The following is an 8,576-nucleotide window of genomic DNA, read 5'->3' on the forward strand; positions in this document are numbered from 1 at the left end:
GCCATGAAGGGCTTCATGACAAAATTATTAGAACATGCGTACGATGGATCTACTCAGTCATCCTGCTGCACTTCATCAACAGCTTTTCTTGAGTAATATAGAAACTGCAAAAATGAATTAGATCCTGTTTCTGTCTGCAGTCAAAGCTCAGTCAAGAAAGTAGAAACCAATTTAAATATTTAAAGCCAGAGAAATAGGTACTTATGAACTTTTGATGGGGCTTACAGAGTGAAAGTTGGGGAGCTGCCCCCAGCTTCCAGATTCACTAAAACTGAATCTGAAATTCCTTGCTTTCATGCAGAAGTCAGAAAAAAAACGCAAGAGATGGAAATCAGTGATCATGGTTGCCTTGCAGCCTTGGGATAAAAAGCAGGAAGGGAAATTGATGCAAAAAGTCCTGTCTTAAGTTCACGTTTCCACCACCGCTGCAGGAGAAAGAGGAATAGCTCCTACTTCTCTCCTGCCTTCTAATCCATGCATGTATACATCTCACTGGCAGAACCTAAACTGGATTGGGAACCATTCCCACAAGGGATTATGGGAAATGTAGTTCTCATTCATCCAGCTCCTATGATGAAAGGGAGAGCATAAAGGGAATGGAAATGATGCTAAGTACCAACAAATAATATCTGACTCATTACCTTCAAGGGTAGTCAGGTAATTTTCTGAAACTATATGCAGTATGAGTTAGGAATTGTTTCTTAGTGGTAGGGGATGCAAGTTGCAGAAATTTAATCTCCCCCCCTCCGCTCCCTATAACTTGACAGGCCTTGAACCACTGGATTCCTAGGCACTTGATCAAATTAGCAAGCCCTGAACTTATTGAGAGTTTATCTTCCACCCTCTGGCACATGCCTTGAGAATCCTAAAGCGTCCTTGTGAATTCTCACTTGTTCCAATCATTATGTCACCAGTGTAGTAGACCAGTGTGAAGTCCTTTGGGATGGCAACACTATCAGATTTCCTGTGGGCTAGCTGGAGATCGGATACAGCCCTGGGACAGGACTTTCTGTACTGCTACTCTTTTGGGTAAGAGTAAGCTGTTTCTGGTGGTCTTTACCTACTAGCATAGAAGAGGAGTCAGAAAACTAGAGCTTGTAGGCTGGTCTTTTGTTTTTTAAACAAAGTTTTATGAGATCACAGCCCTGCCCACATTTACATATTATCTACAGCTACTTTCATGTGACAACAGCAAACTGAGTAGTTGGGACAGTGACCTTGCTGAACAGCCAAAATATTGCCCTCAGACAAAGAGAAATAGAAATAAAACAAAGTGTTAGTTTTACTTCTAGAACAAAACCATGGCCCCTTTATGAAAAGGAAACACTAAAGTATTTTTATAGGGGTGCCTGCCTGGCTCAGTCAGAGGAGTGTGTGACTCTTGATCTCAGGGTTGTGAGTTTGAGCCTCATGTTGGGTGTAGAGATTACTTAGAAGCAAAATCTTTCAAACAAACAAACACACAAATAATTAAATAAATAAGTGTATTTATAATTGTTAAAATCAAATACTTTTTTTCTGAGATTTGAAATAGTCAATGTGTATTTAAATGGGCTTTCCCCCTCAGTCTAGAATAAAATAGCCAGAATGATGCTGTTCTCTTAACTTCTGATTTAAAAAAAAAAAAAAAAAAAAAAGCCTGTTTAGAAAAATCTATGTATATTCTTTACACCATTGGGCAAAGTAATCTGCAATATTTGATCGATAATTCATTATAACTTCTTTTTTTTTTTTTTTTAAAGATTTTTTTCATTTATTTGACAGAGAGAAAGAGAGAACAAGTAGGCAGAGAGGCAGGCAGAGGGAGAGGGAGAAGCAGGCTTCCCGCTGAGCAGGGAGCCCGATGCGGGGCTCGATCCCAGGACCCCTGGGATCATGACCTGAGCCGAAGGCAGCGGCTTAACCGACTGAGCCACCCAGGCGCTCCTCATTATAACTTCTAATGAAACACATTAAAAAAATCTTTGTACTGAAAAACCTCCAAGTCAAATTCAGCACAAGTCAGGACCCTCATTTAGAATTCACTGGGGGATTGATTACTGCTAAGTGCCGTACTGGCCAGAATGAAGAAAGGCTGGCCTGAGGTCTGTGTTTATCAAGTAAAAAAATCTCTCTGAACTCAAAATCTGGTAGTGGGTGGGGGGAAGACAATGTCCAAGTTGACTCTCTGACCTTTGAGAGTCAACCTCAGAGAAGTTTTTCTTATATTTTTAAATTCTCATTTCCTTATAATAATTCGCAATTACATAATGCTTCATAGGGTTAGTGAGTGTTTTAAAAAACATCTCATATGATTTCCATATCTCCCATTTCGTAGGTAAGAAAACTGCTGCTCACAGAGAGTCTGTCAATCATCCAGCTTCACAGAGAAAAGGACAAGAGAACAAATATTCACCGAGCATCCACAATATTGTAGGCACCATCTTAAGCCAGAACTCACATTTGATTTGTAGACTCCAAATCTAATATTCTTTTTTTTTTTTTTCTTTTTAAGTAGACTCCATGCCCAGTGTGGAGTCCAACGTGGGCCTTGAACTGACAACTCTGACATCAACACCTGAGCTGAGATCAAGAGTCGGATGCTTCATCAACTGACCCGCCCAGGCACCCCCAAGTCTAATATTCTTACTATCACAATTTATTAATCCCCATCATTATGAGTACCAGGGATGCCAGAAGTGGTGATAATTTTTTTTTTTTAAGATTTATTTGAGGGGCGCCCGGGTGGCTCAGTCGTTAAGCGTCTGCCTTCGGCTCGATTCATGATCCCAGGGTCCTGGGATCGAGCCCCGCATCAGGCTCCCTGCTCAGCGGGAAGCCTGCTTCTCCCTCTCCCTCTCCCACTCCCCTTGCTTGTGTTCCCTCTCTCGCTGTGTCTCTCTCTGTCAAATAAATAAAATCTTTAAAAAAAAATAAAGATTTATTTGAGAAAGAGAGAGAGGGGAGGGCAGGGAGGGAGAGGGAGAGAATCTCAAGCAGACTCCCTGCAAAGCACAGAACCTGGTATGTGGCTCGATCCCAGGACCCTGAGATCATGACCTAGGCAAAAAAAACAAGAGTGGGAGGCTCAATTGACTGAGCCACCCAGGCACCCCAAGCGGTGGTAACTTTTAAACACATAAAAATATACCAAGCACTGCCCCCAAACTAAGAATAAGGTGACCAGGAGAAGGGAGACACAATTGCAAAACTTTATGGCCAATGCTGTTTATAAAGTTACTGAATGAATGGCCTCAAAAATATGCTTATGCTACTATATGCAGACTAAAGCTAAAGAATAGGAAGTACTTTTTTTTTTTTTTTTTAAAGATTTTATTTATTTATTTGAGAGAGAGAGAATGAGAGACAGAGAGCATGAGAGGGAGGAGGGTCAGAGGGAGAAGCAGACTCCCTGCCGAGCAGGGAGCCCGATGCGGGACTCGATCCCGGGACTCCAAGATCATGACCTGAGCCGAAGGCAGTCGCTTAACCAACTGAGCCACCCAGGCGCCCAAGAATAGGAAGTACTTTTTAGGAGTTTAGTTGTGACCTTCTGAAATATCTAACTACAGAAAGTTAGAATGTGTCTCTGGATCATTTTTATTATTATTAAAGAGCAAATTTATCTTTTGGGAATGATTCAAACCTAGTCCTGCTTCAAGTCAACACCTGTATGAAATACTGCCCTTCTAGATCTATGATTCTATGATACCGTCTCTGGTTAACAAGGTGTCCCCCCACCCCGTGACTTTAACGTCCTATAAATCTGTTGGGAAAGAGCTATAATATCAGATATGGATATGCTTCTTGAAGTATATGCCATTGAGCTCTGTGCAAATATACAGCAGGAATAAGAATGTCTTTCTGTAGTTTCTTGCTGAGGCCACATGTTATCAGATTCACCAGTTATTTACTTACTAATTTAGCAGATAGACATTTATTATGCACACCTCATAGACTAGATTTGTGAAGACTATAAAATAGCTTAGTAAACGTTTTCCTATCCAGTAGATTTTGAGTGGCCTGGTCAAAACCTGTGCTAGTGGCACATCTGAATTATCGCCTTCATTAGAAAGGCCAGTTAATGCACAAAGGAAATGAAACCAGCATCCTTTTGCTATCTAGGACAGAGGTCAGCAAACTTTTTCTGTAAACAGCCAGACTCTAAATATTTTAGGCTTTGCAGGGCCATATGGTTTTTGTTGCAGCCACGTAACGCCCCATCCTAGTATAAATGGATGTGGCTGTGTTCCCATAAAATTTTACTTATGGACACTGAAATTTGACTTTCATATAATCTCCATGTGTCACAAAACATTATTCTTTTGATTTGTTAAAAAGCATTTAAAATGTAAAAACTATTTGTATCTTGGCCAAAACTGTCCATGGACCATAATTTGTCCATCCCTGATCAATGAAATTACTGTCAAACACAGTTGTAGATAAACGTGAAAAATGCAGGCAGTATGATAAAATATTAAAATACACATATAAAACTAAATGATAAATATTTAAAATATTTTCATACCAGGAGTTGGAAAGATTTTACCATCTTTCCACTTATGTGGGTTCTGTATTTAGATGGAGCAAACTTAGCTCTCCTTAAATGAGTAATTTCAGCAACTGGTACAGAAGTGATTCAAATGACTGCATACTAAAAGATGAAAAATAAAGACAATACCTTCAGATTGATTATAGTTCTTAGCCTTATATTGCTGGAAGTTGAATTGCTTCCCATACAATTCTCTTATACTTGGCTCCTATTTTTGTTTTTTGTTTTTGTTTTCTGAATAACTGAACTGCCTATTAATCAGGGTTCTCTGGAGAAACAGAACCAATAGGAGCATATTTCCATATCAATATCTAGATATGGGTTTTTTCTATTATTGCGGGTCTAGGGTGGGGCCTGAGATCCCACATTTCTTTTTTTTTTTTTTAAATAGGCTCCATGCCCAACATGGGGCTTGAACTCATGACCCTGAGATCAAGAGTCACATGCTCTACTGACTAAGCCAGCCAGGCACCCCTATATATGTGATTTTTAAAATAAGGAATTGTTTCATGTGATTATAGAGGCTGAGAAGTCCCATGACCTTCAGTCAGCAGGCTGGAAACCCAGGAGAGCCAGTGATGTAGTTCCAAGTCCAAGTCTGAAGCCCTAGAAACCAGGAGTGCCAATGGTGGAAGTCTCGGTCGTGGAGCAGAAGACCAATGTCCCAGCTCAAGCAGCCAGGGTGTGGGGGAGCAAATTCTCCCCTTCTTTACCTTTTAAATTCTATTTAGGCCCTTAATGGGACTGTATGATGGCCTCCTACATTGGGGAGGTGTATATTGTGATTTATAATAAGAAATCTATTTTCCAACAGCGACGACTTCCTCACAAGAACACGCCTTTCACAAAGGATCTCCTTCATCCCTTTCTAGACGAGGAAAAGAGGAAACACAAGAAGTGCCTGGTGCAGAGCCCCAGGTCCTAGTTCATGGAGGTGAAATACCCAGGACAGGATAAAATCCCCACCATCTTCAGCCATGCACACACAGTAGTTCTGTGTTGGCTGCTCTGCGGTCCTCTGCCAACCTGCCGTAGGAAAAGCAAGGCTTGCAGAAGGATGCTCCTTCAGACGGAAGCAGCACTGAAAGCATCCCGAATCAAGACGAGTGGGAAGCTATCCCAATAAACACATTTTGGATTTTAAATTTCTATATGTATTTTTGTATGAATATACATTTGTATGTATACGTGTTTGTACATTTGTCCCTGTTTCTGGTACAGAGCTCCCAAAGGCCTTGGAATTTTCTGGTAAGAGAAATGGGAGGATGTTTTATTATGATATTTGGTCTCTTATCCTCAGTTCTTGAAGTCACTTCTGAGCCATACAGGTGAAATGGATGTCTTGTTATTCATACCAAGCCTTTTCAACTACAACTGAGTTTATGAGGTGACTTTTAGAAATCCCCTAAGATGGGGAGGAGGGGGTGCTGGTTGTCGGGAGAATCAATCATGTGATTAGAGGGTTGGAATTTTCAGTCCCCCTGCCCCCCACTCCTGGGAGAGGAGTGTGACAAATATCCTAGTCCACCCCGAGAATCTAATTTGGTTATTCCGGTGTAGGGATTGAAAGTTCAGTATTTTGGGTTCTAATATGCAGCCTCCAAGGTGTGGGCTACTGCCCCACATGGACCTGTGCAGAATTGCCCATGATCCACTGGGAATTTGGTCTTTTGATAAACCGAGACTTTTTAAAATGACTTACTAAATAATCTTAACTAGGGGCACCTGGGTGGCTCAGTTGCTTAAGCACCTGCCTTCGGCTCAGGTCATGATCTTGGGCTCCTGGGACTGAGTCCCACATCAGGCTTCCCGCTCAGCAGGGAGTCTGTTTCTCCCTCTCCCTCTGCTTCCCCCACCTTGCTTGTGGTCACTTTCTCTCTCTCTCATAAATAAATTAAAAAATCTTTAAAAAAATAATCTTAACTAAAGGTTTGATGTGGGGATATATTTGCCAAGAGGCCAAACAATAATTTTAGAAAAAGTTCTTTGAATCATTTAGGAGAAAATAAACATCATTATATTTAAAAACAAAACATTGTGTACCAATGTGCATAGGAGCATTTTTTACAATTGCCAAAAGGTTGAAACAACCCAGATGCCCATCAGCAGATGAATGGATAAACAAATTGTAGTATATGCATACAACAGAATATTTATTCAGCCTTAAAAAACAATGAAATTCTGATACATGCTATGACATGAATGAAACTTGAAAACATTATGCTAAGTCAAATAAGCCAGACACAAAAAAACAAATATTGTGTGATTCCACTGATAGGAGATATCTAGAATAGGCAAATTCATAGAGACCGAAAATAGATTAGAAGTTACCAGGAACTGATGGTCAAGGGGAATGGTTAGTTGGTAGTTAGCATGCACAGAGTTTCTGTTAGAGATGATAGAAAGTTCTAGATATGAGAAGCGGTGATGGTTATATAACATTGTGAATATACTTAAGGCCACTGAACTGTACACTTAAAATGGCTAAAATGGTAAATTTTATGTTCTATATACTTTACCACAATAAAACAACAGAAAACCTCCTCTTTCTAGGTGTGATACTTCTGAATAAAGATTTAAGCTGCTCTGGAGTTGTTCAGACTTCAGCAGCCTGAAGTCACTATAAAATGATTGTCTTTGCAGGACGTTTTTTCAGTTTTTTTTTTTTTAATGTATCAGTAAGTATGTTCAAGTCTTTTAAAGGAAAAATAATGCTGTCTCTGGAATTTATTTTTCTGAAAACTTTGAAGTCAAAATTAAAGTCTGAAAATACAAAGCATGATGATCTCATCAACTGAATCTGGTATCATAACTATCGATTTTTAGATACAACAGTAGGAAGCGTGTAGCTCTCAGCTTTCAAGATTATCCACAAATGATTAACATAAAGTTGGAGCAGGTGCTACAAAGGATGGAGATTATCATGCTTTTGGAATTTCTGACTCATGCTATAGTCTGCCATAAAGAGCAGTATAAAAAAGGATTTGTTCAGACCTAAGAAAACCACATAATTAGTTCTTTTAGAGGCAATCCAAGATGTGACTGTGGTAAGATAATTCTAGAGCAAAAGACCTTCTTGTAGATGAACTGTCACCAGCTCCCTTTTTCCTCCCTGTCAACTTATGCAAAATTTTATTCCTTTCAAATTTGGATAATGCCTCTTTCTTTGCTTGCTATTAACCTGATTAATCTTTCTCACGCCTCCATCTCTCTCCCTTACTTCTCTGCCTCCATCTCTCACATGAAATCTTCCATGGTAACATATTCTGAAAACTTATAATGAATGTAGTGAGAAAACTCATGATTTCAGCATTTTCTTGCAAGCAACTGTTTAGTTACAGATGAGCAGTAAAAGGCTGTGGAGTGTATGTAAATGGTTGGGACATTGGGAAGTGCTTCTCCAAGCTGTTCACCAATCTCTCCCTGCAGATGAGATTTTATGCTATGTAAAAATTTTAGAGTTGAATGAATGAATAAAGAGAAGGCACAGAAATAGTCTAAAACATTCAAGTTTATAAAGAGTTTTACAGAATGTTTTGGAGTCCTGCTGCCTTCCTGTGATGAAATTTCCTTCCACATTTCTCTTCCACATCCAAGTAGTTTGCCCCAGAGTCAAGAGGCTTTTGTGAGTGACATTCTCTCTTTGCTCAGACAGAATTTCCTGATCCCAAAATGTTTGGTTGGTCCAAACAAGAGGCCACATCTTCCCCAATTTATGGCCCTTGCCTACCAATAGTGGCTCAGTTTGTGTGTGTGTATAAGGGGAGGGTTGACAACCAGCATTTTCTACCTATCTTCTGACTTGACTAAAAACTTCTAGAAGCTTCCCTTTCCTTCCCTGCTTTCTTTAGACCTTGGAGAATCTTCACCCCAATAGTGGGGGCTATGTTTTGGGGAGGTGTTTTCTCATTAGCTAGAGTTGAACATCAGAATGAGTTTTCACTTAAAATCAGTGTCATCCAGGGAGACGTGTCCAATAAGTATAAGTATAGATAGATAAATGGTTGAGCCACATCTTGGCTTCCTAATCATTCATTTATTGGTT

The 8,576-nt window shown here is 39.9% G+C and overlaps 1 pseudogene; it reads left to right on the forward strand.

The window, feature by feature from the left end:
• Positions 1-5,459: 5,459 nt before the first annotated feature.
• Positions 5,460-5,670, forward strand: LOC144378955 (small ribosomal subunit protein eS27-like pseudogene; annotated as a pseudogene).
• Positions 5,671-8,576: the final 2,906 nt, after the last annotated feature.

Source organism: Halichoerus grypus, chromosome 9 (genome assembly GCF_964656455.1).
Source record: "Halichoerus grypus chromosome 9, mHalGry1.hap1.1, whole genome shotgun sequence".
Lineage (NCBI taxonomy): Eukaryota > Metazoa > Chordata > Mammalia > Carnivora > Phocidae > Halichoerus > Halichoerus grypus.